This window comes from Platalea leucorodia (assembly GCF_965183815.1).
Source record: "Platalea leucorodia genome assembly, chromosome: 1".
Taxonomy (NCBI): domain Eukaryota; kingdom Metazoa; phylum Chordata; class Aves; order Pelecaniformes; family Threskiornithidae; genus Platalea; species Platalea leucorodia.
In genome coordinates, this window is record NC_138823.1 from 70770508 (window position 1) to 70796224 (window position 25717).

The window sequence follows — 25717 nt, forward strand, 5'->3', positions numbered from 1 at the left end:
CTTTTCAGTCTACAGAAACCCAAGCCCAAGCCGCACGCCTCTCTTCAGCTTTTGGAGTTCCAACACTCAGCTTTGAACCTGAATCCAGGTTTCATAGATGGGTCCCACTTCTAAAAATGAATTCTCTAAATCTGAATTCTCTAAAACTGAGAATTTCAGAAACTTGTACACATCTACATTTGCACCTAAGGTCTGTTACCTACCTCAGTTTTACCAAGGTTGGGATTTTTCTTGAGATTTTGGGTCATACTGCAGTCAACGTCTACCATGAAAAAAATGTTATCCATTTGATGAATATTAGGCTTGTTTGAGGAAAATCCCTTCACCTTTCAGGTGCCTGTCTTCCAGACAGAAGGTGTTATCTAGGCTGCTTAGGGAGACGGCAGGGCAGTCCTGCCTTTCTTCTGCTCAGCAATTAGGAAGTGCTCTCAAAGAGTCAATGAAAGGAAGAGGAGGAGCAGCATCCCAGTGCTCATTAGTGTCCCAAGTTGTGCATTTCCCAGATATGGCCCCTACAGACTGCCCTGCCTTGGACTGAGCTATGGAAGTGGAGAACGGAGCCATGTTAGAGCAGATCTGTTAGGCACAAGTAAAGCTCAAAAGCAGGCAGGACTATCTCACACAGAGAAGAGGGCAGGGAAAGAAAGTAGAATAATGCCAAGAAATTACCTAAGATGATTCTTCAATTTTTTTTTATGTCTTTCTGGTTTTGAGACAATGATTCTCTATCCTTTTTCTTTTTTTTTTTTTTGTTTTTTTTTTTTTATTTTAAGCTCAGATTCACATTTGATGTCATGAAACTGGCAATACTTTACCTCTAGTCCAACTCCTTACTTTAGTCCCTGCAGCCTCTCCACAATAGAAGGCTGAGGATCATTATCATAGTGTAATGTATGCTCTCTATTAATTTTTTTAGTTTAACCTGCAACAATCTCTAGTACAAAGGGGAAGAAAGGAGACTGTAACTATGTACAAACTGACTTAATAATGACATTCAAAGGATGAAAATGTTTCCAAAATCCTGTGTGTTTTCAGAATGTTTGTAAATTCAGTGGATTCAATCTATGGAAGTTCTGCATGAAAATAGATTTCATAGGAAGAGAAAAGGCATTGAGTATTGTGTGCCTTACATCAAATCACACAGTAGTTCTAGAGATATTCCTTTTTATGCATGACATTTTAAATTTGTGTAAGGAAAGGCACAACAACTTTTTGACTAATGGGCCACTTTTTGGAAAATTGTGTGGTATGCCCAGAATTGGGCAGTATGTGAGGTGAAATACCAAAATTGCTAACTCAGTTTTATGCCTAATCCCTGCTGTGGGAACTGAAATTGTGACAGATGGTTGCCGTACTCATTACCACTTTATTCACAATGAGTAATGATTTACCATTAAATCCCACTAAAAAGAACGTATCTATTCATGTAACAAGGTTTATTCAGTGTAACCAAAGAATCTGGTCTTTATTTTGTCAAGAGCCTTATATTTCAAATTGGGCTAATAGTATTCACTTATGTATAGGCCCAAGGCTACAACTTGAATCCAATACATTTTTACCTGTGGTAAATGTAATTGCCTATCTTTTATATAGAAAGAACACATTAAGCATCGTCTTAGACAATGAGGATCCCTCTTCTAGGCCTGGCTCTAATGTTAATTTGCTATGAAATAAGATGGAAGTCGCTAAACTTGACCTCAGTGAAAGAAAAAGGTGAACTTCTATCTTATAACTAAAAATGACTGGGAAATTCTAGTTCGAAATGCTCTTTATGACAAAGGCGGGACGAGTAACCTTAATAATAAATAATAAATAATCCAATAGAACATGGGGTTTCATGGCATGCTTGGTCTTATTGAATTGAAATGTTAATGGGGAAAATAGCATTCTGATTTTTTTTGTTGAGAAAAACTCAGAGTTTCTAATACATAAAGAATATTTTGTACTTTCCAATTTTTTATTTTGAGAATTGGCAAAACTAATCCACACATAATGCATATTGTGTCACCACAATATTTAATACTTCTATTAATTTTTATCAATTGAAATATAGTGGAAAAGCAATTACTTTTGCTAGAGGGTTAAATTTTGATTTACAAGAAATACCTACTCATGATTTTATGTCTTGCTATAAATATTTCAGTGTTTATTTTAAGTGAGTAAATATAATCTTTTTCTAAACATACAGTCTTTGTTGCTACATTGTAAGGGCTGTTAATCACTTGGAACTGGGCTTGGTTAAACAATTGCTGTTAAAACAGTTTGAGTTGAACAACCAATTTTCTTTCAAAGAAACAAACTGGAAGCAGACGCATCAAATCTTAAATGGCATATCTCATTGGAAACTTCAGCACCTGATGAGAAAAAACTAGAGGAGGGCTGTTCTTTGACCCCCCAAAAGAAATATATTGTTCTGAAATCTTACTGCTGCATTTCACAGGTCTAGTAATTTGGTGTCATGCTCCTATTTTCCTCTTCCTTATAAACCATCTCCTGTGATGTACTGCGACAGACACAGAGCTGCCTACTATTTAACCCCGACATGAAACAGATAACCGTTGTAGAGTACAGGGTGTGAACTTTTGCTAGCAAACCTCAGCTACGAAGGAACTGAAAAGGCAGGAAATACTCAATGTATAACACCCATCAAGCAATACCTCAGAAGTAAATTTTAATGCAATTTTTCTGAGTCTCAGTGAAGAGAAAAGAGGGAAAAGGCAAAGAAGAGAGAAGGGAGGGAAAACAGAAGGGAGAGAAAAAGAGAAGAGAAGAGAAGAGAAGAGAAGAGAAGAGAAGAGAAGAGAAGAGAAGAGAAGAGAAGAGAGAAGAGAAAAGCTTTTCCTGACTTACTTCCCCAAGGAATATTACTTAGTATTAGGATTACTAGTAAGTACTTTGTTCTGTTTTTGACAAGACCGTTTCATTTGAAATTTACTATCTACTTTGTAAACAAGTAAATTGATAAATCATAAAAATTAAAGAAAAAAACTCCCTCCTCCTGCAAACTTGGTATTTAAAAAGAATGTGTCAGTCCATTTATTTAGGTACACAGGAAAAGTAGTATTTCGTGACCAGCTGTTTCTTCTGAAAATAATAGGTTGTGCATTTTTAATTTCAGAAATCATTTCAATATTCAATGTGTACAAAGGAGCGTATCTTCTGATTTTCTATTTGAAGATGATACGTTCTGGCTTGATTCACGAGGGCCCTTGGATGTTGAGCACTGCAGCATTTAGCTTCTAGGCAGTTCTGTGAATTAGGCAGAAGCAGGTTCTTTGTAGAAAATATAGTGAGACTAAAGTGTCTGGGAATCGGATTTGCAGAAACCAGCATGCCAAACAAGAAGCTAGAGATGCTGAGAAAGGAAATGCTGATAGGAAGGCTGTGGATTAAGTCCTATTCCTCACAGGATTCTTGATGTATATCTTCATTTGGTGTTCACAACCATGGCATTTCTCCTGGAATTAGGCATTGAAGCTTTCTTCCAACCATTGAGGATAGTGTAGGCCCTTCTTTCCCAACAAACCAAGAAGTGGCAGAGTTAATACTGCGGAATTTCCTTCTCCTCTGCTCCCTTTTCCCTCCCTCTCTTCCTCCTATTTCTGTTTAACCCAGTATCCCTGTGGTTAGATCATCTTCCATGATCAGCGTAAGCCAGGTTCAAGCCTCTCTGCACAGGGATACACCTGAGTCCAGATTTCTTGCTTTATATGGGTCAGGCTAGCACATGATATGAGCAGAGGATGTCTCACTTGTAAATCTTGGTGGGACCCTGAGCTACACACTAAGCAATCTGGCAGTCCCATGGCTTGGTCAGTTGTGCACATCACTCATGAAATTTCTGGTGATAATAGAATCTGCTATTCAGCCTGAGCAGGCAATGTGATTTAACCCACCTGTTTTTCACTATGAGCTGATTTAATTCCAATTATATTTCATCTACCTAAAGGAAAAAGTAGACATGAATGGTTACAGATATTTGGCTAATGTGATAATTTGATCATGTTTTAAAGCAATAAGTCCCCAGACACTTGTTAGTGAAAGCAGTGTTTTTTCTTGTTTTCATGTTGTGGATTGGAGGAGGGTGGTTGGCTTCCCATATTCAGTGGTCAAACACCATATCAATAAAACCCCAACTCTGTCTTATATGTATGTTGTACAACATCAGGTAATGCTTTCATGAATTTGAGGGGTTTTGGTAGAAAGTTCAGCACTAACACTACTGAGGGAACTGTATTCACATCTTCTGCTGGAATGGATGCTTCTACTTTTAGTTCTTAATGTAAAGAGAACACTTGCATCTTTCAATTCAGTGCATCAACAATTTAGCACCAAAAGAAATAAGCATTTCTCTTGTAATTATTCTCCTTTTTAAGTTGTGGTTTTCCTGAAGGTTTGTCATGTAATGGTAGTTGTTTTTAATGACCAACACCAATAAATGTTTTTATTGATGAACACTTATGTCCAGCAACACCTTGGGCACATGGTTACCTTGAGACACTGCTAGGAATTTGACTGGATTCAGCAGCACTGCTTGCAGTGAGTAGAGCTCTCTGCAAAACTGGTGTCCTATGTGTGATTTGCAAATGCTTATTTTCTTTCTGCTTTGGCCTTAATTTTTTGCTCTTATAATTTATCTACTAATCTGTATGACAAATTGGTCCCATTTCACCAGTTATATGCAAACCAGTCATTGCATCAGAATTGCTACAAGTATTCATAAATAAGAGTTTAAGAACTTGGCCCAACACATATAATTTTTACAGTAGCAGCAAACAAGCTTCTAAAGAATAAGTTTGAGTATCAAATTACTTGGCAAGTCATCTAAATCAAGATTTGGGAACAAAGCATTAAGCTGCTGCTTTTGAAAACATTAGTCTCACTAAAAGTCCTCTGGTCTCATGTAAACATTTTATATTACTAGAATACAGGAAAATGTGCAGAAAGGGCCCTATACACTCTAATATAATTAGGACTGTGATCTGTTGCAATGGTCAGTGAGTCCTATTGCAATGTTAGTTCATTTTGTCTTTTGAAATGCTGTTTCCCCCTACCCAAACATCACAGGCATGGCTCATAGCTGGGAAACTCTCTAACAGTAAATATTTTCACCAATATTTTATTTTTACATTGGAGCAGCTGAGGGAGCTGGGGTTGTTTAGTCTGGAGAAGAGGAGGCTGAGGGGAGACCTTCTCGCTCTCTACAGCTACCTGAAAGGAGGTTGTAGTGAGGTAGGGGCTGGTCTCTTCTCCCAAGTAACAAGTGATAGGACGAGAGGAAATGGGCTCAAGTTGTTCCAGGGGAGATGTAGGTTAGATATTAGGAAAAATTTTTCACGGAGAGAGTGGTTAGGCATTGGAACAGACTGCCCAGGGAAGTGGTACAATCACAGTCCCTGGAAGTATTCAAAAAATGTGTGGATGTGGTGCTTAGGGACAGGTTTAGAGGTGGACCAGGCAGTTAGGTTAATGGTTGGACTCAATGACCTCAAAGGTCCTTTCCAACCTTAATGATTCTATGATTCTGTGATTTTTCCATGTTTTATAAGTAACCTGATTCTGCAAGCAGTGGTAATAGAGGCAATATTCTTCAGGCACATTAGTGCTGAATTCCCTTCCTGACAGTTGATATATTGCCCCCAATACATAGTCTTTGATATCCACGTTAGTTTTGCTGATTTTTTTCTGATATTCGAAGGTCTATGGATACTAAACTGTGTAACACTGCTTAACACAGCTGGCAGATTCATGATGCTAGTACTGAAAAGTTCAAATTAACTTTTGAACACTGGCTATCTCTACTACCTTCCTCATTCACTCATATATTTTCAACAATGTCAGGGTTCTTGGTATACATCTCTCTTCTCTAATATCCCAGCAACAGACTCTGCAATGGTTTCATTTTTATGCAACAGGTGTCCTGCATAAAGCATATAAACCATCAAAGGAAAAGGTAGCAAATCCCTGGACTCCCTGCTTCTAGCCAGGTGCCCTAACTGCTAGGTCATGAGACTTCTTCCTGCCATGCAACTTTGCCTTCTGGGAGACATGATGGCCCAGCACCAATGGGAGGGGATGGCCATGATCCTGTGCTCTACAGACATATGGGATGAAGGTCTGGGCATACTGCTAGCATGCAGGAGAAGTAAGCTTAGACGAGAACAGCATTTCAATCCTATCCTGATGCAAAAAGTAGTGATCTTTTTCCCCCTGGGACCGTGCTTGCACTGGGGTGCTTCAGTCTGTGAATCATAGGTTTGTGAAGGCACTCAGATCAAGAGAGGAGCGTTACTTCCATATTTTCTACCATCCTGGTGCTCAGTGATACAAGGCAGTTTCCATGTTTCCAGGACTACAGCAGGCTCCAGCACTTTTGTAGTCACTGGGTCTGTCTCCTCATCAAGTTTGTGGGTGCAGAACAGACCTTGGATTGCCAGCGGTGCTGTCCGTGCTGGGGCCAGGCTCTGAAAATATGCCCTTCCTTCACTGTGTGGCTTCCCTACTCAAGATGGTTGTTCAGCTATCTCTTCAAGCTGTTTGCTTAAGGCTCCCTTTCTTCTGGCTTTGTTTTGAACAACTTTCAGCAGCCAAGGTGAAGCAGCAAGGGCTTTCTGCCAAACCATGCAGTAGCAGCCTCTTTCTTGCAGAACAGCTCAATGATTAGGGAGGAAACATGTTCCTTCCCCTGCCTGAGACCTTCCAGCTCCACATCTCCTGCTTCTGAGATAAGCACTGCACCCACAGGTCTCTGTGCTATGTGACAGGGGGAACACACCTGTTTGAGTCAAGAGAGAGGAGGAAAATGGACCATGATTTTGTAGCCCCCTAGTTGTACGGTCACATCTGAGGAAGAAGAGAGAGTTTCCAGTTCCTGCTCCAGAGATTATACATTACATTTATGCAATGCACATGTAAATTGGAAAGTTAATTCCATTATTGTGGCACAAATTCGAACTCAGGACTCACTCTTTCTACATGAATGCCATAATGATTCCTCTGCAGAGTCATGTCTTTCCTTCTGGCTCAGTTAACTCCTGAACAAAGTCATAGAATCATAGACCAGCCCAGGTTGGAAGGGACCTCAAAAGATCATCTGATCCATGGGAAAAGGAGCCTAGATGAGATTATCTAGTACCCTGCCCAATCACATCTTGAAAACCTCCAGCAATGGGGACTCTACCAAGTCCCACTACTGAAGTCAAGTCACTTCAACAGGAACCAGTTAACAATACAGAGCTGATAGGAGGAGAGGAAGAGTTAAATTCATGGAGGAAGAAAACAGTGAGTGAGGTATTCCCTGAGCTTCTGGATGAAAGGGGATGCAGCTGTATCTCCCCTTCCAGGCATGTTCTCAAAGAAAGGAGTTACCTACCTGAAGGACAGTATCTACTTTACTTTCTTGTTCTCAGCTTTTGAATTTTGTGTATTTGTAAGAGCAGAGTCCTGCTTGCCCTTGCCCTAGAGCACTTTCCAGGGGGAGAAGCTTTCATGTGGTGGGATGTGGCAGGGAGAGGAAGGGAGGGACTGACACAGGAGCTGAAGGGTGCCAGCACAGCAGGGGCTGAGGGGCTGCTAAAGGAAGCAGGTTGCCGGCTGGACATGTCCCAGGGGTGACACAATCTTTCTAGGGACTGGAAGGGCACACTTCAAATTTGCTGCAATTCAGAAAGTTACCAAGCTGACTGAAACAAAGACTGGAAGCAGAGACTGCTGCTGCAAGGACACAGTGGAAGGGCTTTCTCATCCTTGTATTTCTGCTCTGCTGGAACAGGGGAGTAGAGAGGAGCTCCCCAGACTGTTGGTGTCTAAATTTCATTTCCTTCCTTGTGTAACAGCTCCATCATACCTTGAATCATCGAGGTTTTCTAACATTTCCTGGCAATATTCTAATTCTTTGGCTATTACATAGGCCTTTGGCGAGTACCTGAGTTCTTAGACTGTAACAGGCATAGGATTTGGGATGATTAGACACTGCATTGGGAAGAAGCATTAAACCCATCTCCATTTGTGCTGATGTCAGAAGCACAATCTATTAATTTTTTGCTGTGTTTCTTTTCCCATTTCTATGCCTGTCATTCAGATGATGGATTTATGAATCTTAAAAACAGGTTAAAAACCAGCTTATATTAAAGTAAAGCATACGCTATTTCTGAGATTGTGTTTGGTTTCAGATCTGTGATTTTTTATCTTCAGCAGCTCATATGCGTTTATTGGCCCACTCTTTCAAGTCCATTTCTGACTGATGCAACTACAAATTTCCAAAAGCAGGGTAACCGTCAATTGATTCTGACAGTTCATTTCCTGATTCAATCCTGACTGTAATCACACTGATTTGATGCATCACTTGTTGGCAGGAACATGATTCAGTATTCAATCGTAATGCAATGTTTTGATGAAAAGTTCTCCATACAGTAAAATATAATTGTAGTACAATGTATTTAGCTGCCCATTGCTGTTGCAAGCGTATGTTGTCTTAGGATTTATCCTAGGAAAACTACTTAGTCAAACATACTGAATGATAATAACTGCTGCTAAATCAGGACAGAGTTAACATCATTGTCACTTAATGTGGATTAATTTAACCAGTGCTAATGCATGTAAAAAAATAATTAACCAGAGGTTCAATATGTATAAACTGTATGCTTTAGCCTTTACAACAGAAGCAGCTAAGTAAAGATAAATCCTGTAAAGTTCACTCATTGTTCAACAGACCTTAGTGAAGAGTAAAGGATTTCTGAGGTTCATTATTCAAGGACAACTTGATCATATGAGCATCAGTCAAAAATTCTTTGTCCGTCTTTGGAATGGCAACATTCATGAGGTTTTGTAACATTCTTTACTTGCATAGACAAATTCCTTGCCTTATATTTTCAGTATCTATGAATACATATTTGCAAGACAGCTTATGAGAAACCAGAGTAAAAAAATAGTTCTCTGGGATGTTGGTTACAAAGATACTGAGTACCTGAGAGTGTGAAAATAGCAAGTATTATTTACACAATTACATTCTGTTTCTCAAGTGTAGTCTGTGGAATAACAATATATTCAGCAGCGTAGTGTCAAAGCTTATACAGTCCATGATGAACATATTGATATTTTCTGGTTTTGAAGGTCTTAATTTGTCATAACTTTTTTCAGCATACAAAGAGAAAACAGACTAGATATACGCGCAAAGCTAGCCTATGTCTCATCAATGTTGGTATTCCACGTAGAAGTCTTTGCAAACTAATCTCCTCTTTGGCAGTTTACGGGGCTGCGTCTTCAGCTGGAGCACACTATCCACTTCGCATCAGTGTAAGATCAAGCCCTATATATTTTATTTAGGAAAAAAATTATGAAGTGAATTATCTTAATAAATGTTGAAGAGAGTAGAGTAAGATGCATCACGGGTTGAAAAGGCATAGCTAATGAGGTCTGACAGCTTAACTTTCCTGGAATACGCCTAGGGTATCCCCTCAAGAAGTAGATGATTTCAAAATCAACATCCTTCAGTGAGCTTTTACATAAGCTTTACCTTTCTCCTCCTAAGCGTTACAGGGGGAAAAAAGTTAAGTGTCTGTAAAAGCAAATAAAGAGAAATTTTAAGGGCAGATGAAGAGATCCAACAGCACATTCCCAGAGGAAACGTGAAAGGAGAGCACAAATGAATCTTTCTGTAGGCAAATGGAAATGAAATTTTGTCTGGTTTAGCTAGCAGTGGGTATAGCTGGTATTCGTAAGAGTAGCATGGTGCCAGCTTGTCTATAGCTATCAGTACATATATATTGCAGTTAGCATGAATGTGACAGCCAGGGAGTGCCCTGTGGTACAAAGAAACCTAAGCCAGCTTCAAACTAGTTAGCTAAGTACCAGTAGCCATCTATCACAGCAGAACAACAAACATGACTGGGGTCTGCAAAAGCAACATAACAGGAAGGGAAAATTACCCTGATATCAGAAATAACCATCCAAATTAAAATTTAATAGAAAATTAAAAGGAAATATGTTCTGCTCTTCAGGAGAACTGAGGAATTCAAGGTAGCTATTGATCTCAAGCTTCTGTGGACCCTAATAGCTGATAAAAGGCTTGGTTCTGGCCACCAGCCATCAGCAGATTGATCTTGCTGAGAATTCCTACATGAGAAATATGTGAAGATATTTGCAGAGATATTGGTCTGACAAAAGTTGAACAGTTTTCACATCTACTTGCTCTGCTTTGTAGCGCTGCAGCATCAAAGTAAGTAAGTTAACCAGCCGTTTCCCATCTCTCAATCATTTGCATCCATTGTAAGAAGTGAGTTAATATGCAGAATACTGTTAAAATAATTCATCAACCTGAAACCAAAGGCTCAAGCGAAGCCTCAGAAATAATAAGATATACTTCAGTTTAATATAAATTACACTTAGCTGCATTGAAAACTTCATAATTATCTAATTTAAAGCACAGTACCACAGGGGGAAAATCTTTCTAGACAGCTATTTAGACTGGTTTTCTCTGACATTAGCAGAGATGGAAACTGATGAAATGGATCTAAATGCCTCCTTCCAAGCCACTGACTCTAATGAAGATCCCAAATCCACTTCCAACTAAGCACCTTCCAGTTATAATGTCGAATTACATTTCAGTCATTTTTTATAAAAGATGAGAAATTTAATTGAGGCATTTTATCACTACAATATAGTATCTTATCAAAAGGAGTTATTAAATCCATAGTGCAGTCTGCTCCAGTTGAAGATTTTGAAAAATTAGAAACTTTGGAGCATCTGAAATCCAGAGGCCCCTTGGCAGTGAGCCCTGCCTCCAGCGCAGCGCCTGCTGCTCCTAAGAGCGGTCCGCAAGTGCTACCTGGGAATGCTGCTGTAGCGTTAGGTTTGCAAACATGGGTTTTCTTTGCAAAAGAGAAGTTTAAATGCTTTCTGAACTGCTTTTGTTTATGAGATATGAATTAAAATATTTGTCACCAGTTCAGTTTGAGCGTCAGCAGCATCCTGGTATCTCTCCAGATTTTTAGAAAGGATTCAGCAGTAACTTTCAAGTTCTGCACATGTCCATACAGCTTTCTGGTAACGTCTGATCATTTTTTAAATGCTGTCACACCATTTATAAAATGCTTTCTCCCCCTTTGCTTCAGGAAACAGTCACAAAAGTCACAATTAAAGCGCACTGATGGATAAAAATTGTTTTGTGGCAAGTCAGTCAGAGACTCAAACTAAACCAAGTGTCAAAGTAAATCTATCCCAGTCAGCTTCAGGACGGCACTTGGGCTGAATCACTGAGGTAGTCGCTTCCAGAGGTACACATTGTGTCCAAAGTGTTATCTCACTGGCAAAGACTGCAGTGCTGTGAACCCTGCAGGCCCTGTAAAAATGAGCCCTTAAAAACCCCCCACACCTGTAGATACGACTACAGTAAGACTAAAAAACAAATTATATGCTCCTTCAAAGATAATGGCTTTTCAGCAGGTTATATAGGTAGATCCTTTAGGGTCTGAGAAGACCCAGTGCTAAAACGCCATCCATTACTTTTGCTGAGGAATAACGGAGGCAGGCGTTACTTGACGACAAGCAGTCACTCCCACCTGAAGAAAAACAAAATGGCAAAGGGAGAAAGAGAGAGGGAAAGCTTTCCTGGCTGGCCAGCTTCCATACAGCTGCTCAAAACCAAACTGCACTGAAATTCTTCATGTTGTTTGGAGTTAGATGCGAGATGCCTTGCAAGTTGGAAGGCTGGATTTGAGGGCGTGTGGGGTTTCTATTTTGTTTTGGATTTCTGCTGCGTGGAATAATCTACAGTCAAATTATCAAGCACATTGTGCAATGGAAAGGCCCCAACATACTGGTTAATCTGCCACATAATTAATGTTTTACTAACTATTACATCGTGGTTGTATATCCCAAGCATAACTTACAGGCATATGAAGGATAACAAATCTTTTGGCCCCAAATCTGTAAGACTGTCAGGATCCGGGATGGAACTAGCTAGTACTTAGGCTGTGGCATTCGCAGTATAACACAGGCTCATGCTTTTGTGTATGCATTGCGAGAAAGGCTGATCTGGGGTTTTTTCCTACTCTAGGTAGACGTAGCTGGATAGATAGGTAGACCTGCACAGACACATATATTTCCCACAAATATATATATTAGCATCATTATGTTTAAGGATCTAAAAAAATAAAGAGCTCTAGCAGTCACATACAGTTTTATTCCCTATGTTCCAAAACGGTGTCGTCATGGGATAAATTCTTTTTAAGTCTTTTAATTCTGTCATTAGTGTCTCATTTGAAATGAAAAAAACCCGTATATTTATTAGGAACAGATCTCTGAAAAGTATTCAAACAAATATTTGTACAAAAGCAATTCTAGAAAATCTAAATAAAATTCTGTCTTGAATGATGGAATCGTCTTATAAAAGCTATTATTTTTTGCATTTCCTTTTCTGACATAGTTTTGGAAAGTTCTAGTGAGTGATCTGAACTGCTCTGTTGAAAATACTACAAAAACTGAGTGCATTAGAAAATCCACAGCCTACTTTTTCTTTACCTTCTAAGAATTAATATTAAAATATGAAACTGATTTTTTTGTCCTTACAAAATTAAAACATTAATTGCTACACATGAACAAAATTTTTAAATTTAAAAAAAAAATCAAGTGAGCTATGTTTAACTCTGGTTGATGTCAATTTCAGAAAATGAAGATTATAGAATCGGGGGCATACTTTAGCCACCCTCTTTGATGTAGCTGCCTTTTAAAAAAAATTGAGTCTTTTTAGCTATAATGCATTTCTGTTCTCCACTGGCACCCATCTAACAGACAGAACCGTTCCTTCAGCAGTCCTACAGTTTAAAACACTTATGTGCCTTGCCAGCTTCTCTTTCTGCACCAGTTTGGGAGCAGTGAAATGATCATTCCCATTTCTCAAAGCAACAGCTCCACCATTTGTTGGCCAGGAGCAGTGCATCCCTACCAAAGGAGAGGCAGATAAACTGAAGCAGGAGAGTTGTACTAAAAGACAGGGTCCCATTTCAGAGGAGATGTACATACGTTTCCCAGAGTTAACTTTGCGATGAACAGAGAGCCGTAGAACTGCTGCTCCCAAAACAGTCTCACTGCAGGATAAAGTCTCATATTCCACAGTGCTAAGGGATGGGGGGTGAAAAGGCTGAGGCAGGATTAGGGCACCGCAACTTGCATGTCTCTAAGCAGCACACACTGCAAGAAAGAGTCAGCAGCATCCTTGTGTGGCACCAAGCAACTGGGACCACGGCGGCACACGGGTGCACGCACCCAGCCCCACTCAGGGAGAGGGATGCTGGCATGGCCATGCCTTAGGTAGCAGCAACATGGGGCATGTATACACCTTTGTCAACGGGAATTTCCCAGTTGAAATGTCTATACAGAACAAAACTGAAAGGCCAGCAGACTTTTCTGTTGTTTTTTGTTTTTTTTTTTCTATAAGTCCATTCAGATTTCAACAAAATGTATGGATTGCAGAAACTGAAGAGTATGAGATTTTAAGCAGAGATCAGAGCAAACACACTGTTGTAGAAAACACTGTTTCAAAGGAAGAGTGAACTCAGGAGAGCATCATATAATGTACAATGAGTCTGCCTGGGGTAGTAAATGCAACTGAAAAATGACATGCAAGATTATGCTTTGAGCAGTTTTCCATAGTCCTGAAAATATTACAATTACCAAACTACGGACTTTGTAAATGAGGCAATTGTTTTTGGTGCTCAAGGAAGAATTTCAGTTTCCCCAAGAATAAAGGACCCAAAGTGCACCTTCTGCCTTTCCACAATGTTTCCAGGCCATGTGCATCTGTATTTCGGGATCTTACTTTTATAACCTCACATTTTCATCAAAGAGCAGGAATTGATGCAGTGATCTCCTCAGGCAGCTCCAAAGCCAGGCACCGTAACCTCAGTCGCTCAGGAATCCAGTTCAGATATTTGAAGGAGTGAAGAAACCGTGATGATTACCAGCCCTAACCCACACAACTGGAGCCACCGAATTGCTCTCAGTAACTCTTCCTGTCTCATACAAAACATTTTCCTACGTATCTTATACACTGTGTGCTTGTACAGTGGTATAGACTGAACTTCATATTTTATGGTGTGAACTTTTATGGGCTGTGGGGCAGGGGGGACACAGACAGACAGACACGGAGCACATCCCCACTCTGACCCATCCTGCCTTCTCTGCCTTTGCAGGAGTGACCCATGTACCTTCCTGAAGTCTTTACATGGTCTTCTGATGTATGCCGATGCATTACTAATGTATGTTTCTGTATTAACGTGTATGTATAGATACGTCTGTGTGCATATAGACACGCACGTGTGCATATAGCTCTGTGTATTTTATTATGTAAGTATGGATATTATATTCCACCTATAGATCATGCCTTACATTACGTATTACATATTATATACAACATGGGATGTTATACAAGCCAATCTTCATTTAAAGTTTACAAGTGGTTTAAGCATGTTTATTTTTAAAGCCATAGATTTACTTACAAGGGACAGGGTCTGTTGGAGGACCAGCAGCACTGGCAGCTGCTGCACCCAAACTCCAACAGCTTGGGGTGCTGTTGAGGCCATATTGCCAAAGGACTCCCCACTCCGGCCAGGATCATGTCCTTTTCCAGGTAACAGTCTCCTATGAAACATGAATAAGCATATAATGCATTTATTTTTCTTATGGCATAATTGAAAGCACCTCTGAGGCCCCGTGCATCAGCGATTCAGAGAGGATATTTTCAAATTCAGTGTGATGCAGAATAAAGCTACAAAAGTTGCCCTACATTTGGAAATCTTTTACTCCAGTGAGAAGCTGAAGAAACTCCAAAGAATTGCAAAAGCTTTTACAAGAAAATGAATGAGAAAACTCCTACTGAACTATCTGCTCCATAATTAAAGAAATGAGAAATATTTTCTTTGGGCATTGACTAAGGAAACAAAATTTTTAAATCCATAAAATCACAAAAGATTGTGATACAAATATGTTAATAATTAAGAAACCTTAATAATACTCTACGAAGGAGACAAGTGTGATCAGCTTAAGAGTACTTACAGATTTCCAGATGTTTAAAATAACAGTAATGCCTGTAATAGGAATGAAAAAAAAAATCATTCTCTTTTACGGACATGCTATGATCTTCTGGCATCCTGGAAAGGCTTCTAGATGCCAACAACTTTTAGCAAATGATGAATTTATGTGAGGACACGTCGATTGTTTTGCCATTCTAGTGCAGGAAATATACAGCAACATCATCTTATACTTCTCATTTGCACCTTCAAGCCATAGTCTTCTGGTTTTTTGATACACAGCAAGGACTCAGAATTGTTCTCAAAAGACTGGCAGGTCACTTAAACTTGCATACTATAATATAAGAACAATGCATTTATTACCATAACTTACTAACAAATAAATCAGAATATTTCTAGAGTCAAATTCTGTTGTGCTCTTTTTTCCTCTTGGGAGAAGGAGAAGGGTGGAATGTCACACTGTTGTGACAAATGAAGATGACCCGAGCCCTTGTGCTTTTATGATCTGTCAATATCTTTCTGGTAATAAGATGCCCATAACTGAACACAGCATTGCAAGAGCATGTTGTGCATCCTAAAACCACATAAAGAAAGATTATTAGCTTCCTGCTCCAATATATGATGATAGGGTGCCTGGTGAATGCAACCCAAAACCACACTGACCTTTTATTCATAGGCACAACATATTGGAAGCTCATGTCTAATTTGTTACTTAATATCCCTTGGGATTTTAAAAATTGGACTGGAAAAAATACATGGAAAACCATGAGTCTCAGTTCAGCAAACGGATGGAATTTTTATTTTAAAAGATCCTTTCCATTCTGGTTCCTATTATCTTTTATTGCTGTTTCAAAACAATAATTTTACAAATATAAATCCATACTGAATGACTGCTCATTGTATTTCCAGTGGATTACTTTATATGACCCAAATCCTGATTGCTTTGGTAATATGAGGTGAGCTTTAAAATCAAAGTTACCAGTTCAGTGTGTTAAGTAACCAGGAGCTGGCTATAGACTTGCAACAAATACAGAGGTGAGATATAAGCAGTGAGTAAATAACTTTTCAGAAATTACAACTTCTATTAGATACGTAAATTAAAAAAATCACAAATTAATTAAAGGGACAAGTAACATAACTAAAGAGACTGTATTTTTTCTAAATTTAGCCAGCTGAGTTTTTTCCAATTGAGTGTTCATCTCTATTAACTGCTATTGCTGAACCCTGAGTGTCCAACACAAGTCAGTCGCCTTGTTTAATGTTAGGAGAGCCTGGTGCCCTAACTTTGTTTCCCTAAAGAGAGTGTGTAATGCAGCTGGAATGCTAATGGGTGACATGTTGCAGGAAAGAGGAAGCAGGTTATCATATTCAGGGCATTGACAACTCAAAGTGTCGGGTGATATTAAACAACAATACTCACTTGACTAGCACGATAGCATTAGAAAAGCCAAGTCCTGACCTGTAAATAAGATATGTCATGCTCAGAAAGTGGATTAAGTTCAAAATGAAATGTCCTGAATACAAACAGAAAGCCTCCCAAACAACAAGATTCAGGGTAGGTATTACAAATATGGAATAATAAACCTGTGGATGCGTCTTATCTCTGCAGTTACAAACGCAGCTCTGCAGTGGCCAGTCCATCTACTTTCTTCCTTCCTGGTATCTTTGTTGATACCTTCCTCTTAGGAAGCAGAAAAGAAAAGACACAGTTCTATAAAGTACATAAAACTGTGAGATGTTAGTTTTAAGCAGTCACATCTAGACATAGTGGGAGAGAAAAGCACTTGCAAGCCTCCATGAGCAGCACCCTGCACGGTAGGAGCGTGCTGCGACACAGACAGGGCAGCGCAGCTGGGTAGATCGCAGGACCCTTCATCTCAGAGCTGCGGCCACCCTCGGAGGAGCAATCCCCCACTGGAGGGGCTGCAGAAAGCTTCCCGCCCACGGGAAGAAAATAGCTGCTGTGACCGATCTGCACCTTGTTGCACCTGGTGATTTAGACCTCTGCAACCATCTTGTGAAGATGTCCACAATGCACAAGCATCTCCTAGACACACCATAGATTGCAATTGGCTCTTTAGTATTCTTCATCCATAAAGAAACTGTGCAAGAGTTAGAACAAAATAGAATATTTATTTTAACAGAACAAAATACAGGTTTGGAGTTTTTTTTAGGATGATCTACTTTTTTGGTGAGAGGATTCTTTCTTCTCCCGCAGAGTCAGACCAGTCCCCGCTCCTCCGCCTTTTTCTTGGTTATGTTTTAATCTTCTAATTACATAATTAATATAAGGAAAGGAACAGGACACAGATAATATGAGCAAAGCTCTGTCAGGAACCTGTGATTTCAAGGCCTGGGTACAGTAGCTTTCAGCTCGTCTCATATTGCCTTAAGCTTTCATGTTTGAAAAGCTAGGAATAGTGGTATTTGATCACCCACTTCAGAAGGACACTTTGAGGCTTAATCCACTGCATTGCTTCATATTTTGTGAAATCTAAAAATATACATACGGAAATTATTATTGCTCTAGGCTAATGTACTTCATACATATAATATGGATACAACAGTTCCTTTTTCATGAGACAGTAGTCCAGATTTTTATGATGTTCTGCACTAAAAGCTTTTACTTCATCATGGGACACGCACCCTTGTTTTATGCTACCCACGCTTGCGTCAATCCAAACTTCAACCACACTCACACATTCTTCACATGTCCATCTCATGGAGCTGAAATGCACAGCATCAATGACTAATTTGGATGATGACTAATCATCATTAGGCCTCAATAGTCATTAATGGGAAAATATTATAGCATACATTGTTTTCGTAGTAAAGTAAAAGAAAGATCAGTGCTAGGTCTGATACTATTTAACATCATCATGTGCTTAAAAAACAACATCAGCAATGACAAAGATATGGTGACCACAGGCAACTTGGCAGTGTGATAGGTGATACTGAGGACCAGCTAGTTGCACAGTAATATAGATTGCTTGGCAAGATCATAAAACTCAGGACTGGAAAGGTTTTCAAATGGCCATCTAGTTTGTTCACCACTCCCAAAGACAATTAGGGATGCCTGTGTCACCCTCATAGAAGCTTGCATAATCTGAATTTAAATACTTCCCAAGAGGGAGGCTTTCTGGCATGCTGAGGTGAAACCTCTTCCACGGTTTCACCATCCTTATGGCGCAGAAGCTTTTCCTGGTGTCTAAGCTGAGTCTACCAACATACAATTTGAACTGCTGGTTCTTGTGCAGTTCTCCATGCATCTGCTATCTATCTCCCCTGTAGCCACCTTTAGCTTATTTAAAGGCTGCCAGCAAAGTTTAATGCTGCCTCCTTTACTTTATGCTACCCTTGTTTGTTCAAACTTCCCTCACAGGGTACATTTTAGACCTCTGATCATTTCCAGTTTCTTTCTCCAGTTTGTCAGGACCCTTATGATTTCAAACTGTGCCTTCCTTCATGGTCCTCTTCTGTACTTACCCTCTGTGACCTTCATAGGCATTTATCCCATCCCATATTCTTTATCCCATCCTCTAGGTCTTCTGTAGAAATACTGAGCAGTTGTGGACACAAAGTGGATCCTGTCCATTTTGACAGTGAAATCAGTGGTAAACAATCTTCAAGCATAGTTTCCCAAATAATTTCTACCATTTTATTGCAGCTGAGTGTGCTTCCCTATCTCAGCTGTCAGTGTATCATGTGAGGCAGTGACGAACGCCACCGACTGCTTCTCATCCGCCTGGGAGATTCATCATCTTGCTGCAGGAGTTTAACAAATTGACACAACTTCTTTCTGACAAATCTGTGCTGTTTGTAACTCATTTTATTGCTTTCATGGAGATGCTCACAGGTATTGATTCCAATTTTTTTTTTTCAGTAAATCGTTGCCCTGGGGGCAGGGCAAGGCTGTGGAGAACTGGAGACTGGTCCTGCTGCAGGGGGCTGAGGTGGGACAGTCGGGGCTGGCAGTCCCCTCATGGCCCTGATAGCTTGCTTACTTTGTTTCAGAACAATGAACATCTCGCGATTTAGCCAACTTGGTCTCTTCTGACATTGCCCGCCTTTTTTTCCTCAACAGGACAGTTTGCGTTGGTGCCATTAGTACTGCTTCTCATACAGCCACTGCTATCTCTGAAACTAGCCTTCCTGAAACCACTGCTTGTGTTTCGTGGTTCTTCCTCCATCCTTTTTGAGGCATTGTGAACCCCACTGCTTTTGCTGAAGTCGTCTTCCACCATCACATCCTCAGCTGGTCCCTCCTTGCTGGTGAGGATCAGCCCTTGGAGACCCCTTCTGCTGCTTGCCTTTGCTGGCTCCCAAACCAAGACATCTCCTGCATCCAAAGGAGACCTGGGCGCTCTGAGTCCTCTCCTAGTCCTCTCTCAGCAGCTATCTGGCTTGCTGAAAACCCGGTTATCTTCAGATTGCCTGCTTGGCTTCATTTTGCCAGTTGCTCATCCAGCTGTTTTCATTCCTGGTTTTGTTGCTTCTAGCAGATTTCCTCTGTGAAAGTAGATGTGTGCTTGTCCCTTCTGCCACCAGGCAGAGGTTTCTTACAGCAAGTCAGCCTGGCTTGCAGGGCAAGAGCTTCAAAGTGTTTCTCTGAAGTCTTTCTCTTATCTGTTCTCACAGGATAAGCCTTTTGTATTAGCAGGCTAATTGATGCCTCTTTGAGACAGAGACAACAGTGTGAGGTGATCCAATACAGCCGCTGCTGTTTATCCTTTTCTCTCTAAGCAGCTGCTTGGATGTCAATGGGAAGGACTCCTGCCTATATCCTGGTAGTGCCATCACTGAGGCTTTATACTCAGCTCCTGCCAGGTGCCAGACCTTTCCTCACCTTCCTCCCCACTTCCATAGCGTTCCCCCATCCAGTCCTCTCCCCCCCTGCACACCTCCTTCCCGCAGAGGAGCCCTTCTCCTCTTTCATGCCTTCTCCAGTGGCTGCTCTGAAACCCACCCTTGACTAGCACAGAGATGGAGGCAGGCTGGGCCACGGCCAAGCTGAGCACACCCGAAGCTGGGCTGTCCGTCAGGGACCTTACCACTCAGGGAAGACAGTGTCAGGGAAACCTAGTCTGATGCTCTCATGAAATTGACTTTTGTTAACCCGCCATGAATAAGGAAAAAATAAGTTACCTTGAATTGTCATTGCAAATAACAAAATAAGATTTGGCCCATACTACCAAGGAGTCAGCTGGATTCAGTTCTAATTATGTGAATTATTCCAGCAGCTCTCTCACACCAAGTAAATAATCATTTTGGGTGTTAATTAAAATTTTCACTATTTTTATTTATTCTTCAGAAGTCTTGCATTAGTTTACAAGTGCTTTAAGATGAGCCACTGTCCTTTTCCTTGTTCCTTCCAGTATGCTATTAAGATAAATATACACCTTAACAGTTTTATAGACTTGTCTGTCTCACTTATAATCTTACTTCTTAATAGGCTTATTGCACCTATTCCTTACCCTGTGATAAAGCTCTTCCCACTAGATTAGCAAGCTGATATGTAAAATTGCCCACTTCTTTGTGTGTGTTTGTGTGTGAGACAGACTCTTATCTTTGCTCCTCAGCTTTTGGAACAACATCCCACCACTGACAAAACCCCAAAGCCTGCTGCCAACACCAGATATGAAACCGTGTACTTCTCTCTAGGATGCCTCCATCCCTGCCAGTGCCTTGACTGCAGAGACTGGCAGGAATGACATTTGTGCCCCCGCATCTGCGCCCTGCTCCTGCTGGAGCCTGAGTCATTTTGACTCTGCTTTGGGCCTTTCCCAACCAACATCACCATGCCTGTGCAGAGGGATGTGCAGCACGGGCTACTGATCTGGTGGCCAGCTGAACCTCAGTAACTGCTCAGCAACATCTCTGTTACCTATCTCCTCCTGGGACCTCACAGCAGCTTCCAGCTGGTCCTTACACCCATTCCTCTGGCAACCCATCTACCGCTAAAGGGTGGTAGGACACATCCAGCACGATTGCCCTTATTTACCTCCTGGGAATGCTCATCATCATATTGTGGTCCTCAAGACATGTTTTCTCCCTTTCTCTATAATTGGGTCTGGATACTCTCTGCCTTGCCTACTGCAGTGTACATGTGCTCAGTTTCAGCAAGAGACAACTGTGGATGAACCTGGAAGTCGCTTGGCCTCCTCTGCTGAAATGGTGAAAGAAGTATTTTGCTGTGATGGTCAATAGCCACAACTTCCTAAGAAACTTCTGCTTTTCTAAAGAAGTTCTGTTTTTTTCAGCCAGTAGCTGTGAGTAATCCCAGACAAGTTTCACATTGTTCCATGTGATTTTGAAAGCTTCATCTTTCAAAACAAAAAAGAATTATTGTAAATGTAAAATTTAGCTCATTCAGATTTTGAAAAGTAAAATAGCTATAAGAAGCAGAGGACATATGGACACTTAGATAAATCTCATTTATCTTTCTAAAGAGAAAGGATAAAAGTCCATGAAACTGAAAAAAAAAACCCTAAAATGTGAAAAAAAAGAGGTAACAATGACTTTTGGTTTTTAACTTTTGCAATTTTTTATGTGCACTGTTGAATACAATACAAATTTATCGAACTGTTAGTTTTTTTGACAAGTCTTATATTTTAGGTCATTTTGTAATGCAGCAAGTCACTCCTGAGCAGCTAAGTACAGTGGTGAAAAATTGTTTCTTTGGTGACTGCAGTAAACAGCCTTATGCCTAATAAATCTAAGACAACATAAAAACTCAGAGTGCTCAGTTACAGCAGATTAGCCCTGCGCTCCAAAGGTACCACATCCTGCCCAGCTGCCCGGGGTCCAGCCCTGCGTCCCAGCTCACAGTCATGCTGAGCTCTGTCATTTGGTCATGATTTATTTACCCAGACTGTTAAGTTGTCCTGGCATTTCCACAAGAACTTGTAATGGATATGTAGCTGGCAGAGGGCATGTGTACACAGCGCAACGCAGTGCAGCATCAGAGATACCCATCTGGCTGGGAGGGAGCCAGCACACCTACGTGGAACAGTGGAGCACACTGCAAAAATACAAACTTGAAATCCCCAGCCATGTTCAAGCACATAAGGGAATTAGCTCAGCTCGGCACTGCACATGCACAGCTTATGACCCCCAGCCTAGCAGGATCAGGGCCAGCAGAGAGATCTTTGTGCTGATCTCTGCTGTGCAAGGCTGGTATTCCTCGCAGAGGCGGCTGCACTGCCTTCTCACGGTGGCAAAACTTCTTCTCTCAGCCTCTTCTGTGAAGCAAACGCAGAAATATCATCTGTTCTTTCCTCCTCCTTTTTACTGAGCACTGGCTACAACCAGGATGACCTTTGTCAGAATATACTTATGATACTATTTGTGTCTTGAATTGTTCACATACCTTGTCAAATAATGGATTTACATCCCGCGTAGTTGATGTATGAAGTCCAAACCTGATTTATAAGTCACGCCACTTTGTATGCTATTGCATTCATTTAAGAGTCATTGAACGGATTTATGGCCTGAGCTTTTGAATTATAAATCACACTTGTATTCTACATTTCTTGTAACTTATTTGTAATCCAGCAGCACTTTTTACTTTGGTTATAATCTTTGCTTTACTAACTTGTCTATACAAATAGAAAAAAGGTTCCATGCTTAATGAGCTAAAGCTGCAGGGTATACTTCACGATTCACAAGGCACCTTTAGCACTACCCGTCTCATCATGCCAGGCAAAACGATTCTAGCCCTTGCTCTTCGCTAACCAGACCACACACAATCACATGAACCATTCTGCAGCCCTGTGAAGGTCATTGCCTAACTCAAACAAGTACTTCTGAGGCTGGCCTGGTCTGAACCACTGTTTCCCTAGGTCTGTGCTTGTACCTGACAACTCACATGGGACAAACAGCCAGCATCCATTCGTACAGGCTCAGTACACCTGAATTGAGCCTTGGATGCCTTTTTCCAGGACGAGCTGAGTCTCTTTCTGTACTGATTAGGTTTCATTGACTATTTTTCAAGCTTATTTTTAATCTCATACTTCTTACTTTGGACTCCGGGGTTCCTCCACTGTATCAAGAGTGCATCCTTGCTATGCTGGGGAAAACTCAAGCACCACATCACTGTCCTGATCATCCTCATGTAAAATCTGAATTTTCTCACCCCCAAGCACCAGTTGTCTATCAGCTTTTATCCCACAAAATCAGGCAGTATGGCCACCAGCATGGAAAGCACCAGATGTAAAGTTCAGCAAGTTACTGGAGGTGAAGTCCTCTCCTCATGTTTGATAGTACAGTATCTCCTGGGAGCTAGGATGCAAAACACAGGCATGCATTTGTATATTATATATTAACTATATATATGAACTGAGATGTCTTCTGCTGTTGTACCCTGAGTTTCTGTAGTGGTCAGGTATTTCCTTTCAGGAGAAATGGCTTGTGTCACTCATTTGTGGCTTTGTCAATTATATTCCAGGAAAAGATGGAAGAATTTAACACCAGCAGATTAGAAAAGTGGGTTCAGCTACAGCAGCTCATGTTCAAAGAAATGAAAAGGAAACCTCTCTCATCAGTGTCAGTAACAACTGGGTATTTCTTTATACAAAGCAACAAAATTGTTCATGTGGATGTGAACTGCCAAAGTCCTAAGGTAGGCGCCTACTCCCTTTCCTCCCTCCTATACTTGGCATAGCATACAGCCCTCAGTTGTCCTTTTACATAAGTTAAGTTTTGTGACCGTGCACTGGGGATTGAGCAAGCACCGTAAGCAAAGTCACAGAAAGGCCTTTCAAGAAGAACATATGTTCAGCTCTGTATTTGAATCCTGTGACTAAACCAGACTCAAGTTTGGGAGTAGGCAGCTTGCGTGTGACACACAATAGCCTTCTGCATGTACCCATGATACACATTAGAAAAATAAGCAAATTATTTTAAGAGCACTGTCAGGAGCAAAGGAAAGGCTGCAGAAGTTCGAGTCACAGTATTTTGTGTTACAATAAAATTTCCAGTCAAGATTTTCCACCTCAGCCAGCTCTGCAGAGAACTGAGAAGGAGACGGTCTCACTGTCACATTGTCGAAATAGTCCCCTTAACACACACGTAGGTGCCCTATACTTGTGGCCACTGCTCTGAAATGCTCTGAAAAGAGTGCAATAGCAAACCCTTTGATATAAAAGGCAATGGAAGGCTGTGTTTACAGCAGACTAATGATTCTGGCAATGAAAAGTAATGACTTTGGCATAGACCTCAGCCCTGTTGGTACTAAGTCTCTTATGGTGCATTCTACACAAGACAGATGTACCACGGACCATGTCTCTCTCAACCCATCTACTTCTCCAGGACCATACTGAAGCTCTTCAGTAGGAACAAACTGGGTCATTCAAAAATGCAGATGAGACACAAGGGACTTCAATACACACAAAAACTATAATGTATAGCATGTTTCTAAAAGGGAGGCCTTACCTAAGGCAAGCAATTACCAAGGAGGGGATTTCCAGAATAGACAAAGTAAATAAAGCAGAAGCAGCACAGACCTGGGCAATTCCCCAGACTGTAGCAGGCACAATATTTCATAGTTCTCTTTTTCTGCAATGGTGTTTGAGGGTGGGTGTTGTTTTGGGGAGTTTTCTGGTCAGTATTGCCAAAAGGCTGAATAGTTTGAATGAGAAAAGGATTCAAAAGAAATTTTCCTTCCATTCCTTTCTCAGCTTATGTTTCAGACTCTCTTTATTTAGGTGCAGATGGCAGCACTTGTAGATGAGGAACAGTACTGACCTAAGAGCAAAGGTCGTGAGAGGCTTGTAACTTATTGGAGCAGATGTCTAAGGTCTTTTAAGAGAAATTATTGTGCCAGAAGAAACATATTCTTTAATGACCACACTGATAAATTTTATTCTCCATTCTCCATTTATATAAGGACTGTTTTAGAAAACACAGCTTGAGAAGTTCCAACTAGAAACGTGAATTGTTACATACTCATGGCTAGTGATGTTTCTCTTCTGTGCAGGTGTCACTGTGCAGGTGTCACATTTTCCCTTGGATGCTACTGAATTTGTCCTGGACTTTGCTAAGATTAAGGGAATATGCCAAAATGATGTTTATACAGTCTACCCTTTTTTTTTTTTTTAACTAATAACTAGTTCAGGCTTGGTATAATGTGTGGTGGCTAGCTTTGACTGTACAAAGTCCTTAAGGAACTAGAAATAAGAATACGTTGCCTGCTTTGTCTCTGATTACATTCACCTCTTGAGGAGGAGTCGTTCCCTAAGAACCATACATTCATATAGATCTCAGATTTCTGAAAGAAAGCATTATCCAACATGCTATTCAGTCACCACCAGTCCCAGGCTGGTGTTTATGGTTAAATAAATCAAGCTGCAAAGAGGTTTGCACACCCTTTTTTCTACTTTGGGCAGCTGCCTGCAAGGACTACTGTTGGGTGCACAGGGACAAAAATATAATTTTTTGCTGATTTTCCTTGTCTCTAAATATTCATTAGAGGAAAAATAGTGAACAGATGTTTAAAAATCAATAAAATGCAGCCATGAATACTTTCAAAATAAACATTTTAAAATTACTCATTGTGTTACATCCATTCAGGGCTACTTGCAGCTGCTATGACTTACAGGCTGAAGGTCAGCTTTGTTCTGTTCAAATTTTTTGTTGGACTGCTGCAAACATATTCCCATCAGAAGCACTGTTTCAATAAGCAAAAAAATGCT